Raw genomic sequence first — 23147 nt, forward strand, 5'->3', positions numbered from 1 at the left:
CTGCACCACCAGAGGGAGTGCTCACCTGTGAAATGATGACTGAACAACCAGCGCTGAGGGTCCAAATGTATCAGAGGAGGGTATCATGCCTCCCAGGGAAAGAGTACTGATCTTGGCATACGCCAGGTAAGGAGTGATCTAAGAGGTTTGATACATCTGATACCTCTGTTGTCAGATCAGGTTATGTGTCTGATGTCTCAGAAAGAGCAGACGTGAGCTTCATTCAACCACAATCGCATAACTGTGTTCATCAAAGTTTTAGGACAACACACTCTGATCAGTAATGAGTGGTTCCTGTGTTATTCTAGATATATTCGTTTAATAAAAGTCCATTATAGTTAGGCCATATTTTATCAAGCTTAAATAGACATGGATATTTGAAATGTTTGTTGTAGTGGAAGAAAAAAATATGAGCATACCGGGAACATATAACAATAATACAGTAATGATTAGTTTACCATGGCATATACACCCTAAATATTTTTTCCCTTTTAATTTGATAATTCTTTAATGTATAAATGCTGATATATATATATATAAAATATGTGTGTGTGTAATAATAAGTATAATACATAAAATAATACAGAACAAAACACACACACACACACACACACACACACACACACACACACACACACACACACACACACACATGTAATTTATGTGTGTATTAATAAATAATGAATTAAATAATAAATATAGAACAAAATCATTCTAAACTGCATTTTTATGTTTAAAATGTAGAATACATGATTGCACAAGCAGAATCACAAGAACATAATACTGAACAAAACATAAAAAAATACTATGCTCTCTCTCTCTCTATATATATATATAGCATAGTATTTTTTCTGTATTTATTATTTATACATTATATTTATAAATATTATTTATAAATGTATGTGTAGTAATGATAAATCTAAATAATAAATTAAATAAATTCAGAAAAAAAAAAAAATATATATATATATATATATATAGAGCATAGTATTTTTTATTTATTTATACATTCTATGTATAAATATTATTTTTAGATGTATGTGTGTGTAATAATAAATCATAAACACTAAATAATAAATTAAATACATTCAGAACAAAAAAAATATATCATTCTAAAATGTATGTTTAAAATGTAGAATATTGCACACGCAAAACCACAAGAAAATAATAATAAATACTGAACAAAACATTCCAAAAAATACTATATTCTCTCTTTATATACTTAGCATAGTATGTTTTATGTTTTGAATTTATCATTTATTATTATTTTCTTGTGATTTTGCTTGTGCAATAGTGTATTCTACATTTTAAACAAACATACATGTTAGAATAATATCTAAGCTATGATATTATGAATAATATTTAGTATTATTTTAGTATTCTTATTGGAGGAGGTGCATTATTATTATTATTATCTAAAATGAAAGGATCTCATTGAAACAGTTCTGGGTGAGTGAGTGAGTGAGCGAGCGAGCGAGCGAGCGAGTGAGTGAGTGTGTCACTCATATGTGTGTACAGTGAGTTGAGTAATGAGCGCGAGAGCGACTGTCTGTCTGAGCGCCTTCTGCTACCTCTACACTACTAGCTGGAATATGCAGACAGCGTCTCCAACAGCGGAGTCATGATCTGCCGTCTTCCCCAGGACTCGTCTTCCGCTCGGAGCCGAACCGAAACAACATTTTGAAGCATCTGATATTTAACCAGCGGCTTTACTTCGGGGCATCGCATTGGTCGCTTAACACAGCCGGGGAGGATCTTGCGCAGTGGCGGCGGACACTTCGGGTGATGTCGGCTGGCCGTCACTCTTGACATCGGCCTCCGCTCGCAGACACACAGCGGAATGGGGTAGGAAAGCTCCGCGCGCACGCACCCACACAAGCTCGGCGTTAAATGCCGTGACAGCGCGGCGCGTACTAAACGCCAAACCATCAAACTGTCAGTCGGCTGCATGTATCGCGGCGCGTCTGTAGTGTAGCGCTCCGGTGTGCTGAACTCGTAGTCACAGCAGCAGCTGTAGGGGATCCTGGAGTTAGCCTCGCCTGCTAACTGCCTCTCTTCAATGCAATGGATGCTAATGAGCTGACGATAGGCTCCGTGTAACGTTGGGCCCGTCTCCATGTGACCGTAAAAAGACACGAAAAGCCAGGAAGGACTTGTAGCTGCTGTTTAAGAGGGAGTTAGGGCGTTTTGACTGTCGTTTGAAGGACTGTGTTGAGGAAAACGAGCTAGGCAGTTACAATGTCGCGACTGATTGGCAGAAAGAGGCAGGCACTTGAAGAATGTGACGGTGAATGTGGCCGCTGCTCACCATCACATTCATGAAGTCAATGGAAAAGCGGTTGTAATAGCCGTCAGCATCAGACGTGAGATTGTTTTACCAAAGTGTGCTGCGAACTGTCAGGGCATGCATGCAGAACATTAGTTTCTCTTTGAATTTTGAATATTGTGCAAATGAGTGTTGTGTACACATACAGTGGCCCCACTTAAATGTGTGAATGTCCTTGCGTCACATAACCCAAATCAAAATATCAAACCCAGAGACGTCTACTCTAAACAAAGATAGCACAAGCACAGTTTGTAAGCAAAACATTACACAAAATATGTCTGGCATGTTTTAAATGATAAAACACACTCTGCTTGGGAATTTTTTTTGTTCAATCATTAGTGGAGACTAAACCTCATGCCCCCGGTTTCACAGACAAGGCTTAAGCCTAGTCTCAGACTAAATTGCAGGTTTGAGCTGTTTTACCTGAAAGCAACTTGCACTGACGTATCTTTAAATATGTCAGTGCCATTGTTTTTTCTCAAGATGCACACCAGATGAACTAAGGCCTAATCCTGTCTTAGTCTAAGCCCTGTCTGTGAAACCAGGCCAAACTTTCTTTCTTCTGTGGAACACAAAAGGAGCATTTGTGAGGAATGTACTGTCACTCCTTTCCGTTCAGTTACAATGAATGGGGATTGAAGCTCTCACGTAAAAAAGTATCATAAAAGTGATTCGTATGACTTGGTATTTTCGAAACAATTCGACAGCTTTGTGTGAGGAACGGACTGAAATTTGACTCCGACGAGCTGTTAACCGCTGCGACTGGATCATTGAGTCATTGAGCTGAAAGCAAGAACCACATTAGTGAGATTCTTGAACAAATCGTCCAAACTGGTTTGGTGAACTGGATCAGGAGAGTCACTGAAAGGAATAGTTCATTCATGAACTTTTGTGAATGTGCCAACTGCCAAAGAGAGCCGGGGCAGATGTCAAGATTTTCAGTCAAATGAATAATGACTTAAATTATCATTTACCTGTTATATGGTTTCAGAATTATATCGACCACTTTTATGGTACTTCTATACTGCTTTTTTTGGTCATGTTGGCTCTTGACAGGCCCAGTTTTAAATCATGTTCATTTTATTGAAAAGAGTGATCGGGATGTTTCATACTGTGATGAACTACACCTGTGGTTACTCTGCTTGGACACCTGTGTGAACTTAAGGTGAACTGAATTTATACATTCAGTAGGGGTGTGAATCGTCACGTCATTTTCAAAATTATTGCACATGGCTACATTTTTGCCAATGAATACAAGCACAAGAAGATACATACTCTTTTTTTTATTTGATCTGCTCCAAGAAAGTACACTTCCTGCAAACACAACTTAAGTCTGAACACAGTAGACGACAGGAGCATTTAGAACTAACAAACACTAGTAAATACTAAAAGCGCATGAAACTCTCAAGTAGTGTACTTAGGTTACAACAACGCTCACACACTCGTATGCATGTGCATGCAGCCTCGCACACACACACACACGCACACTCACACTCTCGCAAAGTTAAAGGAGACGGGAACTAGTGAATGTTTCACACACATTTTAATTATAAAATAAACCCAAAACTAAAGTAAAAGCGGCATCCCCTCACGGGACAACTGCCGCACACGTATAACACAAACAAAACATAGTCCTGGCCTGGTCCTCACTGACTGTCGTCACTCCTCTTTAAGCTTCCAAAGCTCCTCCGTGAGAAACTCGAGACCGGTGCGGCGCGGCGCGGCGCGGCGCGGCGCGCAGGTGGCGCTCATTATCAATCACGCCACCGGCCTCACCCTGTTCTCATAGCCCTCGGCCTGTTGCCACATAGTGGGTGCATTTTATTTTATCACTCGCTTTTGTGTTTCACCTCCTATGTCACACATCCTAGATCATATGACGGGTCAGAGGTCACCCTTCTTCCAGAACTCAACTCGCTCGTGAAGCCGGAAGCCAGTGATTATAGTTTATAAAGTTGTAAATATGGATATTTTTCTTACCATCGCTTCACTTCAGAAGGCATTTATTAACCCACTGGAGTAGTATGGATCACTTTAGATCAGTGGTTCCCAACCACGTTCCTGGAGGACCCCCAACAGTGCACATTTTGGATGTGTCCTTTGTCTGACACACCCACATCAGGTCTTGGAGTAGCTACTAATGAGCTGATGACCTGAATCAGGTGTGTTTGATTGAGGAGACATGCAAAATGTGCACTGTTGGGTGTCCTCCAGGAACGTGGTTGGGAACCACTGCTTTAGATGATGGCAGGATGCGCTTTTTGGAGCATCAAAAACTATTCACACATTTCAATGCCATTACAAAGCTGGGAAGAGCCAAAATATAATTTTATATAACTCTGTTCGTCTGAAAGAAGTAAGTCAAATACACCTAGGATGGCTTGATATTATGGGATAATTTTCATTTTTGGGTGAACTATTCCTTTTAATTTTATATTTTGTGTCTAATAGAGTGGGGGGGGGAATGCTTTTTGGGGTCAGTGTAAATAGTTCACCTCAGTATATTATCATATATTCCTGTAGAAAATGTCATGATTCATTTGTTCGGTGACTTTACAACAGCCTGATGTACTTTCAGAGATGAAGTCATATTCGCTCTGACCAAAAGACAAGCTTTTTTTGGCTTTGGCGTAGGGCTGGGCGATATGGCTGAAAACTGTATCACGATATAAGTGTTTCATATCGGTCGATATCGATAATTATTGATATGTTTTATGACCTATTTAAAACAAAATATTTTACATTTAAACATTTTTATTTTAAACTTAACCTTCCTCTGATTATAATCCCCTCAGTTATAAAGGCAGAAATGTCAACACAACCATGGAAAACACTCAAATAATTAAAATATAAACACTAAGTCTAAAATCACAATGAACACTTTCTTATTTCTTTGTAACTGTTACCGTTTTGCTTTGTCATAAGGCACTGATGCAGAGTACCTCTCCATGTAGTTTATACCCTTAAATAGGGAGCTATTTGAGGGGACAGCCATTTGTAGTGTGTCCAAAACGATAGTGGACGTTATTGAGTGCACTCATTCTATCCCACTTTGCACCGCAATAACAAGTGTACATCCGATGTAATACACAACATGTACTGTCCATGTACTTTAGTCAGTGATCTAAAGTAGGGAATAGTGATTGAGGGTTTAGGTGGCGATTTCGATTTCAGCCAAAGTCAAGAATAGCACAACGGCGAGCGCGTCGAGTATAAACAGGTCCCCAAACGAAAGTGGCGCGAAAATATCAACAATTTCCTCGCTCGCTGCGGCACTCATTTTCCACTTATCACTAAAGAATGAATCCAACACGAGTCAACTATATGGCGCAACCAAACCTGATACTGTTACATGATTGGCTGTTAGCCTGTCACTCCCTACGTTGCTTGGTTACCAGAGTGTGAGTGCCTTTGTTCATGCAACCAAACTTGCTTCGCAACCTCTGGTTTCTTTCGAAGAAGAAAAAAAAAATATTGAACGCATTTTTTATTGATATCGATTACGTGTCTATTGCGATACATATCGTTATCGTTTTATCGCCCAGCCCTACTTTGGCGTGACACTATCGTTCTTAAAGGAATAATTCTACCAAAAATCGTCAACATTTGGAATACAATAATTTTTCAGAAAATGGATAGGGCCAGTTGAGCTCCAAACATGACACCTTAAAAGTAGTCTATATGAACTGTCCACTATATTCCAACTCTTGGGAAGCTGTCAGGGGTGTCCAATCCTGCTCCTGGAGGGCCACTGTCACGCAGAGTTCAGCTCCAACCCCAATAAAACACACCTGAACCAGCCAATCAAGGTCTTATGCCTGGTACACATTGTATGATTTTGGGCTGTCCCAGATGGAAGATGACCAATTGTGGCGATTTCTGTGGTTGTGGCTCCTAAACAGTACAGTGAGAGAGGTTCAAAGACGGCCGCTGTCACGGCCTGCGATAATGTTCCGACAGTGTCAGAAATTTGGCATGATCATCTCACAGTGTGTTTGCTGCTATGACCTTAGTTTACTGGCTAACCAATAAGAATGCAACATGAAATGGTGTATTGATCAACGCGACATTGCGTTAAAACTTAAAACTACTTACCTCAAGCTCCATTTGCAAATTTGGCATGCCAAGTTGGCCCTTTTTCCCAAGTCATGACCGTGTCCATCTTCTTTTTTTCAGCGCACATTAAAAACCACAATTGCCATATGTGCATTCATCTTGTTTACCCCTAGCGCATGCTAATGACGTTTTATTCTTCTATACTAACTTGCATCGTAGACTACGATTCAATAAGTGTGTGTCTTCATCGTACAGTCTACATGCATGTCATGCCCAAGTTTATTAGATCCATGTCACACAGTGTGATTTGTAACGATCTTATAGGATTGCTGAAATTGCACAGTCCGTAGTAGGCGTTTACTTGGCATGCTAGAGACTTCCAGCCAGGTGTGTTGAGGCAAGTTGGAGCTAAACTCTCTAGGACCAAGTTTGGACACCCCCTGCTATATGTGCTTTGTGTCTGAATCTTGCATACATTAATAAGGCACATCAAGACCACATGGAAAAGATGTGGTTGGGATTTTCTGCTGAATATCATCATCTGTGTTCCACGGAAGGAATACAGGATTGGAACAGCATGAGTTGATTTTTGCGTTGAAACATTCCTTTTAAAATCAACCTTTCTTAGTGAACTGCGGGGCTTAATTTGATTACGTCTATTGGGAATTGATTGGATTGTGAAAGTGGGGGCTTGATGACGTCACCTGAAAGAGGCAGCGCAAAATTGTTATCTTTTTTATTTGAAATAATGGGCGCCAATAAATCGATATCACATAGGGTGATATTTAATACTTCTCTTTCTTTATATTTGAATACAAGACTGCATCCCATTGAAACCCTTCACATGCTCCCCTAATTCTCTTTTCCTGTCAGATCTCCAGGGCCTCGGTGACGCAAGCTGATTAAGTTAGTGCTGTGTGCGATAGAGGGAGAGATAGTGATACTATGAGCTGACCCCAGATCAGACAGGGCTGATAATGTTGCAATTTCTCCTGATGGTTTTGGCACAGCGGTCTGTTTAAATGAAACACGTCTTTTCCCAAATTTTCCTCCATCATAAGAACCGACAGACCGTCAGTAGTAGTCAGCGGTGTGAGCGGAGAGAGAGAATGTGTGAAGTGTATTCTGGCAGTGTTTGGCTGCTCTTTAGCCCACTGGCCACACAGGCCATTAGCTAGAGCTGTGAGCGTGATATCCTACCACGCTATTTTTAGAAGCTCACAGAGTTTGCAACTTGATCTGAATTGTCTTTGAGGCCCAAGGCTCACAGTGTGCTCTGCCCCACATTGGCTCAACACCTCGTAGGCATCAGCGAGTGTTTTTAGAGAGAATCGCACAAGGGATCTTCCTTTAACGTGATTTAGATAATCTATAATGTGTTAAGGCTCCAGTCGTGATATCACAGAGATGATGGAGATGTGGCGTCATTCTCAAATTGAGGTGACGGTGCTTCAATTGTGAATGGTGAATGTAATGGTTTTGTGTTTGGAAATTTCGCCTACCCATGTCTGACTCTTTACCCTGTAGCCTTTGCATCATCAGGCTGGAGGGACAGTACCGTACAGACATAATAGTGCATTATTATGCAGGGCTCTAGACTCATTCTTCCCACTGGTCGCACTGGTTCGACTAATTTTCTCAGTTGGTCACACTGACTTACAATTTGGTCGACTTACTTTTCTATATATTAATCATAAGGACTCTTAGTTTGTATATGCTGGTTTTCCATTGATGTAAAGATTGACAGTGACTAAAAGTTTTATATTTGCAAAATATTTTAATCTGAACAACAAGAAGCATAAACTTAAAAGAAAACATTACAAAATTATTGTCATATATAACAAAACTATGGGTGTTATATGTTTTAAGTATTATTTCCATGGCACACCGCAGCCACAATAGCGCTGTATGGCAGAGACCGCTTTTTAATTTCTTTTTTCCTTTATTCAAAATATTCACAAACTTGTTGGCTATGTCATGATCAACTACATGATATTCCGATTCCCAAATACATGTAAGTGATTGTATTTTGTTGTTGAAAAAACTTTATAATGATCATGTTAGCTGATATATAATGAGTGATTGGCGCCACCATGTTAGTTTGCCCCACAATTCAGATAATTGGATCTGTCAGATTTACAACACATCAATTCATCTGAAATTACATTTCATGATACATGAAATTAAGAAAATACATGAAAGTAAGTGGCCGGTGAAGTGAGAGAAGAATAGAGTAAACTTTATTGTTACTTACACAACGTGTGTCTGAATAAAACACCTCGTCAATATTTGAATTGATTGTCATTGCCGCTTCCCTAGACATCAGTGTATTTTATAAATAATTGTTTTGGTAGTACTTGTTATGTGTATATAAATGCCTTTAAAGGAACACTCCACTTTTTTTGAAAATAGGCTCATTTTACAAGTCCCCTAGAGTTAAATAGTTGAGTTTTACCGTTTTTGAATCCATTCAGCCGATCTTTGTATCTGGCGGTAGCACTTTTAGCATAGCTTAGCATACATCATTGATCCTGATCAGGCCATTAGCATCTCATTCAAAAAATGCCCAAAGACACTTTCAATATTTTTCCTATTTAAAACTTGACTCTTCTACAGTTACATCGTGTGCTAAGACCAACTGAATATGAAAATTTGCGATTTTCTACACCTATATGGCTAGGAACTACTTTCTCATTCCTGCGTAATAGTCACGGATCTTCGCGGCCGTACCATGGCTGCAGCAGCGCAATGATGGCACGCAGCACCTGAAAGTAGCCCCCAGCTAGGTAACTTTCAATGTGACCGGCACTAAGTTTGTGTAGTTGCAGAGAAAGTTTCAGGCTTGCAGCCAACAAATTGTGTTGTGGATTTACCTGTGTGATTAGCCATGGTTCTGTGTGTTGTAAAGGGCTGTGATAGTAAGTCGAAGGTGTAACTACCACCATGTTTCACAGAATACCAACGAATCATTGCGCCGCTGCAGCCATGGTACGGCCGCGAAGATCCGCAACTATTAGGCAGGAATGAGAACGTAGTTCCTAGCCATATAGGTGTAGAAAATCGCAACTTTTCATTTTCAGTTTGTCTTAGCACACGATGTAACTGTAGAAGAGTCAAGTTTTAAATAGGAAAAATATTGAAAGTGTCTTTGGTCATTTTTTGAATGAGATGCTAATGGACTGATTAGAATCAATGATGTATGCTAAGCTATGCTAAAAGTGCTACTGCCAGATACAAAGATCGGCTGAATGGATTCAAAAACTGTAAAACTCAACTATTTAACTCTAGGGGACAATAAAATGAGCCTATTTTCAAAAAAAGTGGAGTGTTCCTTTTAACCTAAAATAAACCTTATGTGGTTGAAAACACTGAATAGTTATATGACAAGTACTGAGCGTGTCTGTTTCTGGCTCAGCGCCAGCCAGTGCGTGAAAGCACATTTAAATTTAGCAGTTGATCACGTGATGCACTGAATGTTTTAATCACGCTAGTGTGATCGTATGTGTCAAAGGTTTAACGGAGTACATGTGCCAGCCAGGTTCCAAAACAATCAACATTATATGCACCAATTTTAACTCGCACATTATCAAAAAATAATTTTGGTCGCAGTCTAGAGTCTAGTTAAAGGGATAGTTCACCCAAAAATGAAAATTTGATGTTTATCTGCTTACCCCCAGGGCATCCAAGATATAGATGACTTTGATTCTTCAGTAGAACACAAATTAAGATTTATAACTCCAACCATTGCAGTCTGTCAGTCGTATAATGCATGTGAATGGTAGCAAAATCTATCAGAGTAAAAGAAAACATGCACAGACAAATCTATATTAAACACTGCGGCTCGTGACAACTCATTGATGTCTTAAAACGATCGGCTTGTGCAAGAAACTGAACAATATTTATATAATTTTTTACCTCTAATACACCACTATGTCCAACAGCCTTCAGCGATCACTTCCGTAGGTCAATGTTTAATACACGATCGCTTATCCCTTTAAGCACTTACCCAAGTCAACTTTGCTTTGTGACAAGATATTGGGCGGCATTTACAAATAATTGTACACAAGTGAAGTTACTTATGGGTAACTTCAGAACTTTAAGAATTTTATCTCTCTCAATTCTGCATTTATAACACACAATTGCAAATTTAATATCACGCAATTCTGACTTATAGCACGTAATTTCAACTTAATTGGTCACACTTTATATTCTCACTATTATCTACGACTTTTGCCTCAATAAATTCCTAATAACTGCTTATTAATAGTTTTTGGGTAGGATTAAGGGATGTAAAATATGGTCATGCAGAATAAAGCATTAATATGTGCTTTATAAGTACTAATAAACAGTAAATGTCCTTGTAATATGCATGCTAATAAGCAACTAGTTAACAGCGAGAATTGGACACTAAACTAAAGTATTACCGCAAATTTTATGTCATGCAATTCTTACTTTATAACACGCAATTGCAAATTTGGTCGCACCTTAGATTAGGGTCCAATTCTCACTATTAACTAACTATTAACTACGACTTGCCTCAAACTCCTAATAACTGCTTATTAATAATTAGTAAGGTAGTTGTTAAGTTTAGGTATTGGGTGGATTAAGGGATGTAGAATATGGTCATGCAGAATAAGGCATTAATATGTGCTTTATTAGTACTAATAAACAGCCAATATCCTGGTAATATGCATGCTAATAAACAACTAGTTAATAGTGAGAATTGGACCCTAAACTAAAGTGTTACCGCAAAATTTCTATCACACAATTGTGGAAAAAAAAAGTCTGAATTACTTTTTTTTTATTCAGTGGCGGAAACAAGCTTCCATATTAAGATGTGTAGTCAAATAGGTAATTTGTATGTTTGTTATATTAATCGGTGGTTACACCACACATTTTTTTGTATTATTAAATGTAAACTTTTGTTAAAAATGTACTCACTCAACATGAATACAAGAGTACTTTGCACATATGTTTAATTTTTTTTTCTTTACTGTGAACTCTCTTATATAACATTGACCTATGTATGTAAGCATTAAGCAACATATTTCTGGTGAATTCACAACAAGTGTGAATGCAAACAAATTTGTTGTTACCATAAATTGTCAAATCTGGATCGTTTTAACAAGGGAGTTTGTGCCGAGAGTTAGTTAATTAGCATAATACACGCCCAAACCATCTCCATATTAGGATTTTCTCCTGGACAGCCATTCAACACTCTCTGCAAACAGGTTTCTTGAACACTCCCTTCATCTGTCATTGGTCGAACAAGCAGATAGTTCACCCAAACCCACACCGCTGCTGCAGTTAGTCAATGTTGCCGTGTCGGACTGGTTGGGATTCTTAAATAAACAGAGCAATGTTTTAATAGCGCCACAGAGTCACAGTGTTTACACTTTTTCAGAGGAATTGACCTAGAAACACCACACTTATAGTTGTCTCTGCATATTCAGCTGGATAGGATAAATAATTGTAACTAAAAACATGGTCTGATAAATCGAACTACTCTCATGTGTGTACATTTAGAAGCGTTTAAGCAGTGGTGCAGTGTGTGTTTGTAAATCTTTCTTCCTGGACAATTGTGAGTTTACTGTGGAACTGAGTGTGGTTAGAGGGACCTGAGTTGACCTGAGTTCAAACCTACAATTCACTTCTCCTGTGGAAACAGCAGCGGATAAACAACTGCTTTAAAGAACTAGACTAGACTACATTGTGACGTTGCATTTTAGCCAGGGGTAACAGTTATCTGATAATGCGCTTGGATTCTTGAGATTCTTTTGGAAAAAATGTTTATAGAGAGAGTGAGAGATGAATGGGGAAATGGAGGCAGGAAGTGAGATCAGTGAATGACATGAGCTGGATTTGAACTGAGCACTATAGTTCAACAGCCAGACAGGGGCAAAGACAGGGGAGACTGATTATAAATCTCTCCAGCAATATGACACGGTTGTAAATGCCTGGTAGCCATGGATACACTCATATGAGATGCCATGTCAGAAAGGTCAGTTTTTTTGTAAAACAGTGAACAATTTAATTACAAAAGTTATAATTGGAACCCGAAAATTGTTGCATAAATTATAAAATACCTTTTATTTTATTATATATTTTATTAAAAAAATAATATACATAATATATATGCATGTCAAACCAAAATGTATTTAGACACCTTCAACATTTTCTCACATTATCACAGTTTATTCGCTATAGTTTAGAAAATGGTAATAAAAAATGACAAAACAGTCAGTTAAACTGTAAATGAATCTTGATAATGTCAGATAACTTTGATTTAAAGGTATGTAATGGATTACAATCAACCAATCAGCTGTCAGCTGTTAAATTTATGTACACAATTAGATAATACAAATTTAGGTCAACCAATTACCAAACACTGCTTCATTTTGTTCAGTCTGTGGTGTAAAAGGTCTCAATAGCAATTAAAGAAAAAACACTTCAGCAAAACATGGTCAGGTCAAAGTGTCTGAATCATTTTGGTCCCAAATTTTTATTAATTTTACTGGTAGTCCACTATATGAAGAATTTTGCGTATAATATATCACAGTTTACTTTATTTTGCTGTCCTCACTTGCATAAATGAACTATAGTGTCATGCACCCACTAGTAAAAAAAATATATCTGGTATCGGAATAATTTTTGGTTTGACTGTGTGTGTGTGTGTGTGTGTGTGTGTGTGTATGTGTGTATGTATATATATATATATATATACAATACAATACAATACTATATATATATATATATATATATATATATATATATATATATATATATATATATATATATATATATATATATATATATATATATATATATATATATATATATATATATATATATATATTGTATACAATTCATATTTATAATTTATATATACACACATTTGAAATTGATTGAAAATATTTTTTTTTTTGGTGACTTCTCTTCTGCTTTTCATGTCTTCACTCCTTAGGAAGATAACATGTCAGCAGCTACTCAAGGCACAGCTCTGGTCGTAAATATTAATTTTGACATTCACCTTAACCGATTTACTGAAAGGCAGGTTTTGATAGGTGAGTGTTAGTAATTTACCGCTTACACGTTCATTCAGCCCACAGCCAAACCAACCTGTTGGCAGAGGCTCCTGCTTGATATTAATGCAGCGGGCCAAACAAGCACGGTTGAGCTCTGCGTATATGCGTTGATCAGTGTTTATGGATGGATCGATGGATTAAACTGCCCAATTCATATGGATTTCTTTAACAAGCAAATTTTGCTTGCATTTCAGTGGATGGACAGGTATATATAGAAGCTTATTTCCCCACAAAATAAAGAAATGTAAAAGATAATTGCAACTTTTTTTCTCGGAATTCAGACTTTTTTTCTCACAATTGCGAGCTTACTTCTCGGAATTCAGACTTTTTTCTCAAGAGTTATAAAGTCAGAATTGCGTTATTATAAAGTTGCAATTGTGAGAAAAAGTCAGAATTGCAAGTTTATATGTTGTAATTCTGACTTTATGTCTTGAATTTCTGACTTTAACATGCAATTGCGAGTTTGCAATTCTTTATAACACAATTGTGATTATATCACACAATTCTGACTTTATTTCACACAGTTTTGACTTCATAACACGCAATTGCGAGTTTATATCACAGAATTCTGACTTTGTAACACGCAGTTGCGAGTTTATGTCACCCAATTGCGAGAAAAATGTCAGCTCAAATTTGCAATTACCTTTTTTATTTTTCTATTCTGTGGTGGAAACAAGCTTCCATAGGAATCTCTCAGGTCTAAAAAACGTTATTTGTGTTTTGTAGATGGAAGTCGGCATGAAATGGAAGTTGTGATCGTCTTTTCTTCTGTATTGTGACATACGAGTGAAACGGCTTCTCAAACAAGAAAAAAATGTTGGGCGGGACTTGATTTTATCTATCAGGAATTGATTGGATCATTGGGTCGTTATGGTTTGCTATTACTTTGATAATGGTATTTTTTAACAAATACTGCAACATTCCATAAAAAGAATTGTCCATTTTGAACTCTTATAGATTTGCAATGACATGAGGGTGAGTAAACAATGACAGAATTTAAATTTGTGAACTGAAAACTAAAAATGTGAACTGTTCATTTAAGCATGCATGATAAACCTTTATGACATGAAGTGGTATTTAGTTTTTTTTAAGTTACTCACAGCGCTGAATAGAGCTGTATGAGTAATCTTTAAAAGATTGCAATCTCGATTCAAACACCACCCACACATTCTCATTCCTACATAATAACGATTCATCTGTTTCTATTAAACCTTTGACGAGTACAATCACATTTAGCGCTTCAAAATAAAGCTGAACCTTGAAGCTGGTTTGTAGAATACCAAGAATACTGACTACTTTGCCGTTATTAGTACTGTAGTGTAACTTATTTAGTGTTAAATTAGGCTATTGTAGTTGGGTTAGGTGGCTTAGGTTTTACTGTGAATTTGTTAAGTAAGTTGTGTTTTGTATTTATTTATATTTATATATTTAAGTATACTTTAAACTTTTAATAAATTGTTCAATTTAAATAATTTTTTATTATTATTATTTTTTTTCAATATAATTACATTCTTTAATGTCATCCACCATTGTTTTGTGGCTGTTTTTTTATTGTTTTATTTTTTATTGGTTCAGGCACCGTTTTGGCACCGGTATCGTAAAAAACCCAAACGATACCCAACCCTAGTCATTGAACGCATTTATGAGTCATTGAATAATTCACTCAAACTTTAAAACATTTTTTTATATATATATATAATTTATTCAAGTTAATTAAATATTTTCAACAGACTGCAGCATTTAACAGTTTGTCAGAACCTCTAGCGAAACAATTATGACGTTGCGATATCCGCACGCATTTGGTTTAGACGCGGTGTAAGGTTACTAACCCATGCCCTATTCTAATGCCACTTAATTTCCTCTGCTGTATAGCTGAAATGGACCTCTTGACGCTGGCCTGTGCAAACTTTTTACTGCCTAACATATGGCCTCTCACCTGAGATCGTGTGATGCCACACTTTAGATCCTCTTTGCTAAGGGACAGCGTTCGTCCCTATGCTACCATCTGGTTTCATGTTGTTTGAAAAGTAGTGCATCCTCCCAGGCACAGAAACAGGCGTCCAGGGAATGCATATTCACAAAAGACTGTAGTGTGTGTGTGTGTGTGCGTGTGCGTGCGTGTGTGTTTTCACACACGTCAACTGATCATTCCTATCACAGATCATTCCTGTGTGTTGCACGTGGGCCGTAACACGCAAGAACCACCATGGGTCTATGTTATGTCATATAATCCCAGAATGCACCACCATAGTATCACCTCGTTGCAAAAACAACAAGAGTTTGGTGATGGTTTTGCGCGGAAATGACATCTTGTCGCAAGGCTACGGCAAGGCTACGCAGAGGAAGGTGAAATGTGTCATCAAGTGTAGATCTGTGTTTTGGGTCTATTAAAGGCTGTTTGTAGTGCGTCGGAAGGACAATAAGATCCAGCGTTTGGAACAAAGTGTTTCTTATCTGGTCAGGTGATCTGAGAGCTTCCAGATGAGTTACAAGCCACGGTACTAAGGCGAGCTATGAAAGAATAATGTGATATCGAGAAGCTTTCAGCGCACCGAAAACAACAGCAGCCAGCTGTGAGACTCTGAACACTCCACGCTACTCCAGCACAACAAGCCTATGTTTCTCTTAGTACAAACTGAATCGAGCTAGAACTTTGCCCTACATTTAAGGTGGAATGGAAATTATTCTGTGTGTGTGTGTGTGTGTGTGTGTGTGTGTGTGTACAAGATTCCTGTTGAGTTTGTTCCTCCAGCGCTGCAATTGGCTGGATGGCAGAGTGTGTATACACTGGCTTAATTTAAAGGTTAAATATTTAGCTTTATGCGCCAATGATGAAGTGCAATTTCTCTCATAAGAGAACATTTACTGTATTTTTTCCATATTTGTAATGATGATTGTTTATGGACCTTGCTTTGTGCACTGTTGGAACAGGAAGGGGCCATCCCCAAACTGTTCCCACAAAGTTGGGAGCATGAAATTGTCCAAAATGTCTTGGTATGCTGAAGCATTAAGAGTTCCTTTCACTGGAACTAAGGGGCCAAGCCCAACACCTGAAAAACAACCCCACACCATAATCCCCCTCCACCAAACTTTACACTTGGCACAATGCAGTCAGACAAGTGCCGTTCTCCTGGCAACCGCCAAACCCAGACTCGTCCATCGGATTGCCAGACAGAGAAGCGTGATTCGTCACTCCAGAGAACACTGCTTCTACTTTGTTGTAATACCACTAACAGTTGACCGTGTAATATTTAGTAGTGAGGAAATTTCACAATTTGACTTATTGCACAGGTTGCAACCTATCAACAGTACCACGCTTGAATTCACTGAGCTCCTGAGAGTGACCCATTCTTACACAAATGTTTGTAGAAGCGTCTGCATGCCTAGGTGCTTGAATTTATACACCTGTGGCCATGGAAGTGATTGGAACACCTGAATTCACTGATTTGGAGGGGTGCTGGCAATACGTTTGGCAATATAGTGTATATGTGTTAGGGAAATGCGCGCACACACACACACACAAAGTAAAATATGTTTGTTTTATTTGGTGGTTACATCACATTATATATATTTTTAGATTAATAAACTTTTGTTAAAAATGGTATAAAAGTTTTTCAAAACCATATGAAACCAACAAGAACATTAATGAGTCATTGAATCATTCATTCAAACAGATTTAACAAAAATATATATATATATTTAAAATTAATTAAACATTTTTAAATATAACAGCAATTAACATTTTATCAGAACCTAAATAATGTTTTGTTTTGTTTTATTGTCTGTTCAGAAAAATCTAAAAAAAAATGAGATTCTCAATCTATTATCGTACAGCTCTAAAAAGAACTTTGATACTATTACTTGTTATTCACCGATTAGTGTTGAGACCAGAATATCGAAGTAACTTGGCGGTGGGTTCTTTTGACCCCCTGGAACATCATGGCATTGCGGCAGCAACCTTTGCACTGGCAAACACCACTCACATTTTCTTCAGAAAATATACAAATCTAGTTTACACTTGCATGTCTCACTTTCCTGCTGAACGCTAGATCTACAGAATGGAGAAAGTACATCTCCATGTCTCTCTCTCTCTGTCTCACTCTCACCATCTTCTGTCTGTTTGTGCTGCGGCTGCAATTTGCTCTTTTTCCTTGCTCTAGTTGGCTGATGGCCCAGAGTGTGTTGGAAAAGATACAACCCTTGACCCCCCCATGCAAAGTGAGCCGAGCTCTTCCCTGTCTTTACAGAGAGAGAATGAAACAGAGAAAAGAGACTGCAGAGCTCACCGAGGGACTGCGGCCTCAGTCACTGCGCTCGCATACACATACACACTGCTGTTATGTGGCCATGGCAATCTGTTATGCTGTATGTACTGCTGCCCGCCCGCCCTCTCTCTCGCTCTCGCTCTCTCTCACTCTCTGTTTTTCTGTTCTCTTCAGGGTCACATGGTATGTGCTCCAAGAAACTCTGTTCCATGATGTGATCATTCTGTATACACACAAATGCATGTTTACCTCATACCCTTTGTAGACATTTTTGCAGATAGATCTGGGTAAGAAAAAACCAGGCTGACACAGCAACACTGGCTCAGCCAATGGTGTGAGTTCGGGGCAGGATCTGTTTGTCTGTCCAATGGCAGACAGGGGGAGGGAGTGTTCAGTACACCTAAAAACATCATATAGTCATTTTTTGCAATTCCATTTGGTTGCATTAGTGAAAAAGAATGACACCCTTTAAAATAGCCTACACACTTAAAAATAATCAAGGCATGCTTTCTTGTTTTTCACTGAAGGAACACAGGACTAATTATATAACATTTTAATTTATAGGCACTAAAACAACATTGTTATATATATATATATATATATATATATATATATATATATATATAATATATATATAAAACTTATTAATATTTTTAGTCTGATGTTGTCATACTCGGATTCTAGTCAGAATATGAGTCTGATACTACTCCATTGGGCTGTGATTATGGGGCGTTTCAACCGAACCAGGAAAGAAAATGCCTCTGCACTCAATTGGATAGACCTACAACCAATCAGAGCAACGGAGTAAATGACGTATGTTGAGCGACGCATAGTTGTCAACAGAACTCGGCTGCACGCACGCTGGAAGAAGAAGAAGAAGATTAGTGTAAACAAGCTTTGACGTGTAGGATACACGGATTACTTACAACGATAGTACAAATAGTAAGGGTGACTGCATATATGAACATGTTCTCCGTTCAGGATTAGAATGAATTAAATCCAAGCGCTCTTTGGTGACGTGGATGGTTACGTTACTGTTGATCATCTGTTCATCATCGTATAAAGCCCGCCCTGACAATTTGATTGGTCCGAACAGCTCTGGTTCAAGCATAGTTGCTCCACATCGGATCAAGTCCAGACCGAACTTCCCGACCTCAAATGTTGTGGACGGGGCTAAGTTCGGCTGGCATCCAGGCTATAATATTTTATGAAAATGCGAAAAATGCCACACGCGTTTCTGTGAACATTTTTGAGCAATGACGCAAACAAATAGTTTCAGAATCATATTTTTTGGAATCTGAACGGATTGCAAACACTTCTATTGAAATCCTTGCATTACATAAACTTTAGGAATCTTAATGGAAAAAATACAATTGTCTTGAAGTCATTGTGATATTTACAATGTTCCTTCATTTTATATTATCAGCGAAGGCATTGCAAATATATTGAGAATATTTTCTTTCACCCAGCCCTATTTGCAGATTGTCATGTCTATTTACATGATGTACACAAACCTCTTTGCTGACTTAATGCACACATACATCATGTAATTTATTTAAGGAACACAGTTCCCACAATCACAGAGTGACTGCGGTTACGCCCACTGAGTGGCAAAAAGACTTAGCAGCAGCATTGGTTTTCAGCGTGAATGCCGCGAAAAACACAAAACCAGGCCCGGTGCCAGAGGAGGGGTCGGGGGTAGGCTTGGCCACGGACCCCATGGACATCCCTGTTCCCCCCTCCAGACTGAGGGAGAGATAATAGCGTGTAATTTTCTCACTCAAAGCACTGCTTCTTCTGCTACTGATTGCTTTTAGCAAAAAGCTGCCCATAACTGCTGGTCTTGGATCTGTTTTCTTCGTAATAATAGCATATTATTGGCGAAAAAGAGTTGGCAAAAGATCCAGTGCATATCTGTATTTGCGCTCTTCAAATGATTCAATTTCCAATGTGTATTCGCTTCGGTGAGGAATGTAGCCAATCACAGACATGTTTGTTGATTTCTACAATGCAATGGCCAATTACAGGTGTTTACGCTAGAATCCACTCACCGCTGGAGTATTTGTCAAGTTTTGAGTTGTGCACAAGCGCTAATCCTCTCTAAGTGTAGACATTATGTAAATAAGCGATTCATTGTGTGGTCAGCTTCACTGATTAATATAACAGAACTTTGTGAGATCATGTTAATTGAATGAGTGACAGCTTTTAGTGATTATAAAGGGAGCGCTCTTTGTGTGCTGACTTGGCCAGGGGTTTTCAAACTTTATGATGTCAAGGACCCCCAAATATGATGAACCTTTTATGAGGGACCCCAGTCCCCAGGGCTCGACATTAATGCTTGTCCGGGATGGGTGGATTTTTTGAAGGGGCAAGTAAAAATGAATTTTACTTGCCCGACAGACAAGTATCCTGATTAAAACGTCAAAATAAAAAATAACAATAATGATTCTGCATTCAGTTAGTGTAAGTGGAGATCGATTGTGGATAATAATATAAAACGAACTGACGTTAACAAGGTTGCGCTGTTGAGGCTCGCGCAGCCTCTTGAGGATAATATCGAAAACAAATGAGCGCCGCTCATACAGAGAAACTCAGAAAACATACACGGTTAAAATGGTGTAGTTTTTATATTTATAACATATGAAACAGTTAAGCAACATTACACAAACAAGAGTGTTGTTTTCCTGAAAACCATCACGACTGAAAATCACGCATACGCCAGTTCCATAAACAATTAATCAACATTAAGTCACTTACATTTTAGATGCCATATGGACTGTTTTTGTTCTATTTCAGCAGCGAAAATAGTTCAAAACAAAGATCACAACAGAAACATAACGCATCTCACAGCAACAGCGTGTCACTGAATGATTCAGTGTTTTGAATGAATCGGTTGAATCAAAGATTCAATGACCTATTCGTAAACGACCGCCTAATTCTTGAATGAATCGTTTGAAGGAATCAACTCAATGACTCACTCATTAAGCTGCCACTTACTGGTGGTTTAGTTTCATCTTTCCAACATTTCTTATTTGTATATTCAAAAATATTTAAAATAATCTCATAACATTATTTAATGCAGTTGTAATTTTTCAGTGTAAATAATTTAATTTGATTGGTAACAGCCTATAGTGTCTTATTCTAATTTAATTTATAGATCAAATTTAAAAATATAAAATGAAAGCTGAAGCATAGCCTATATTTAATAAGATTATGGAAAAATGCCCTTTATAAAAAGGTAAAAATATCACAAATATGCATATTTAAATATGTCAAAGCTGATTGAACACTGGGTGAGAATATTGCTTCAGAATAGATTACGGTATATTTACAAAAAAAAAAGCTAATTTTTTACTCGGACAAGTGAATGAAAGATTTACTTGTCCCGAAGGACAAGCATGTGAACAGGCTTAATGTCTAGCCCTGGGGACCCCCTTCCTAAAAATCAATCTATATGTTTTTATTTATGAAAACACATTTAGTCCATTAGATAAAGAGTAAGTGTAACGTTATAAATACAACATATTGTTTCCAAACTTAAATTGGCTATCCTTAATGTTGGCTGTATAAACCTGAAGAAGAACATGTTCAATTAAAAATTATTTGAATAAGCAACTTGCACAATAAATGTATGTAAGCAGCTTACATACTGTGTTAAGAGAACTGCCTTACAACCCCAGTGGGCAAGATAAAGGGGACTATAGTGAGAAAAACTCACTAGAAAGATACAAAGCAAACACAGCAAGAAATGTTTGGTACACTTTATCTATTTTTGCTTTGTCTTTTCATTCTCTGAATTTTTCTGGGGACCCCTTAGAACCTTCTGGAGGACCCCTGGGGGTCCCCGGACCCCAGTTTGAAAACCCCTGGTCTAAGCGATATATATAAAAAATGTATAGGTCTATAATAGGATCCAGAACTTGAATAAAACTTTTGTTTTCCATTCTTGACAAGCGGCCACATACACGGCTCAATATACATAGGCTCATATCGGCATGCGGGATGCACTGATAAATATTTATGTATCAAAATCAGGTTCATATAAATGTCAGGAAAATACAATTCCTGGCTGCATGTCATTTAGACTGATAACCATTTGTTTTACACGCGTTTTCCCCTATTAAACCCAGTCATGCAGCAGCTCTTCTGCCACTCATTCTCGGCTCGGGGGGTGTGTTCTGGCGTGAAAAAGACGTCAATGCATACCCTCCATAAACACTTAAAGGTCATGAAAAAGCCATGTGACTTTCTATAGAATATATATTCCTAATTGCTAAAACTTGCTTGCAGACTATAGGGATGTTGAACTTGTAAGCCTTTTCATTCAGTTGTTTTCAATAAAGTACTGTAGACAAGCAAGTTTACAAATCAGCTTGTCAGCTTGGAGATCAATGATGTCATGAGACACGCAATAACCAATGACTTCTTGTCATTATTGTTGAATCTTTATGAATAGTTGTTGGATGAAAAAGTGTTGCTTAAAGAGGACCTAATGTGCCTTTTTTATTATGATTTTTTTTTTTCAACTTTAGTTTGTAATGTTGCTGTCAAAAAAAGATGAAAAAGTTACAAAAGTTACAAAGCACAATCCACTTTAAAAAAGTTATTCTCTTTATCAGTGTGCACTGTTTCTGAACTCCCTGAAATGCCTGATTGTAGTCTTGAGTTTCCTTCCAGGAATGTACACGTTGCAATATTCCTCATTTGGCATAAGCCAAAAAAAAAGGGGGGCGAGGCCTGGTTGAATTGAATTAGTAGTGTGTTGAAACTCGGTTATGTGGTTATGGTAAGGGATAGAGCTGCACGATTTTGGATAAATTGAGAATTGCAAATACAGATCAAGATTCTCCACTATTCTGAACAGTTATTTTATTTAAAAATAACACGTAATTTACTAGAGATTCTACCAAAATATAAATTTGCTGCAGTCTATTTAAAATGTTTAATTAATTTGAATAAATTATTTTAAAAATTTTTTTCAAATAAAATATATTTTTTAAAAAATCGAATGAATGATTCAATGACTCACAGCAGTCTCCACCTTCTGGTGTAATGATGTAATTGATACAATCGTTATTTGAAGCACCAAGTTACTTTCAAAAGTCGATTTGCTCTATTTTGATGGCTTCCGTAGACATCAGTGTTTATATCCGAACTATAACCTTTTATCCCAGTACTTTTGTGATAATTTGAATATTTGTAACATGGAAATAATGATACTGTGGTGTTGAAAAGACTGTTTGTGAAGATGTTTCATACCTAGATAGCCTAACATTTACATACATTTACATTTATGCATTCGGCAGACGCTTTTATCCAAAGCGACTTACAGGGACCTTATTACAGGGACAATCCCCCTGAAGCAACATGGAGTAAAGTGCCTTGCTCAAGGACACACTGGTGGTGACCGCTGGG

At 37.7% G+C, this 23147-nt stretch overlaps 1 protein-coding gene across 2 annotated transcripts in view; it reads left to right on the top strand.

Annotated features, from left to right (window-relative positions):
- The first annotated feature begins 1514 nt into the window (after positions 1 to 1514).
- The window catches only part of bcl9l (bcl9 like), an 84112-nt gene continuing 62479 nt past the window's right edge, over positions 1515 to 23147 (top strand). For both annotated transcript variants that reach the window (XM_079826034.1, XM_079826035.1), the window contains exon 1: positions 1515 to 1845. The gene's annotated coding sequence lies outside the window, so the exon portion shown is untranslated. The remainder of the gene's footprint in view (positions 1846 to 23147) is intronic.

Source organism: Gobio gobio (genome assembly GCF_949357685.1).
Source record: "Gobio gobio genome assembly, chromosome: 9".
NCBI lineage: Eukaryota > Metazoa > Chordata > Actinopteri > Cypriniformes > Gobionidae > Gobio > Gobio gobio.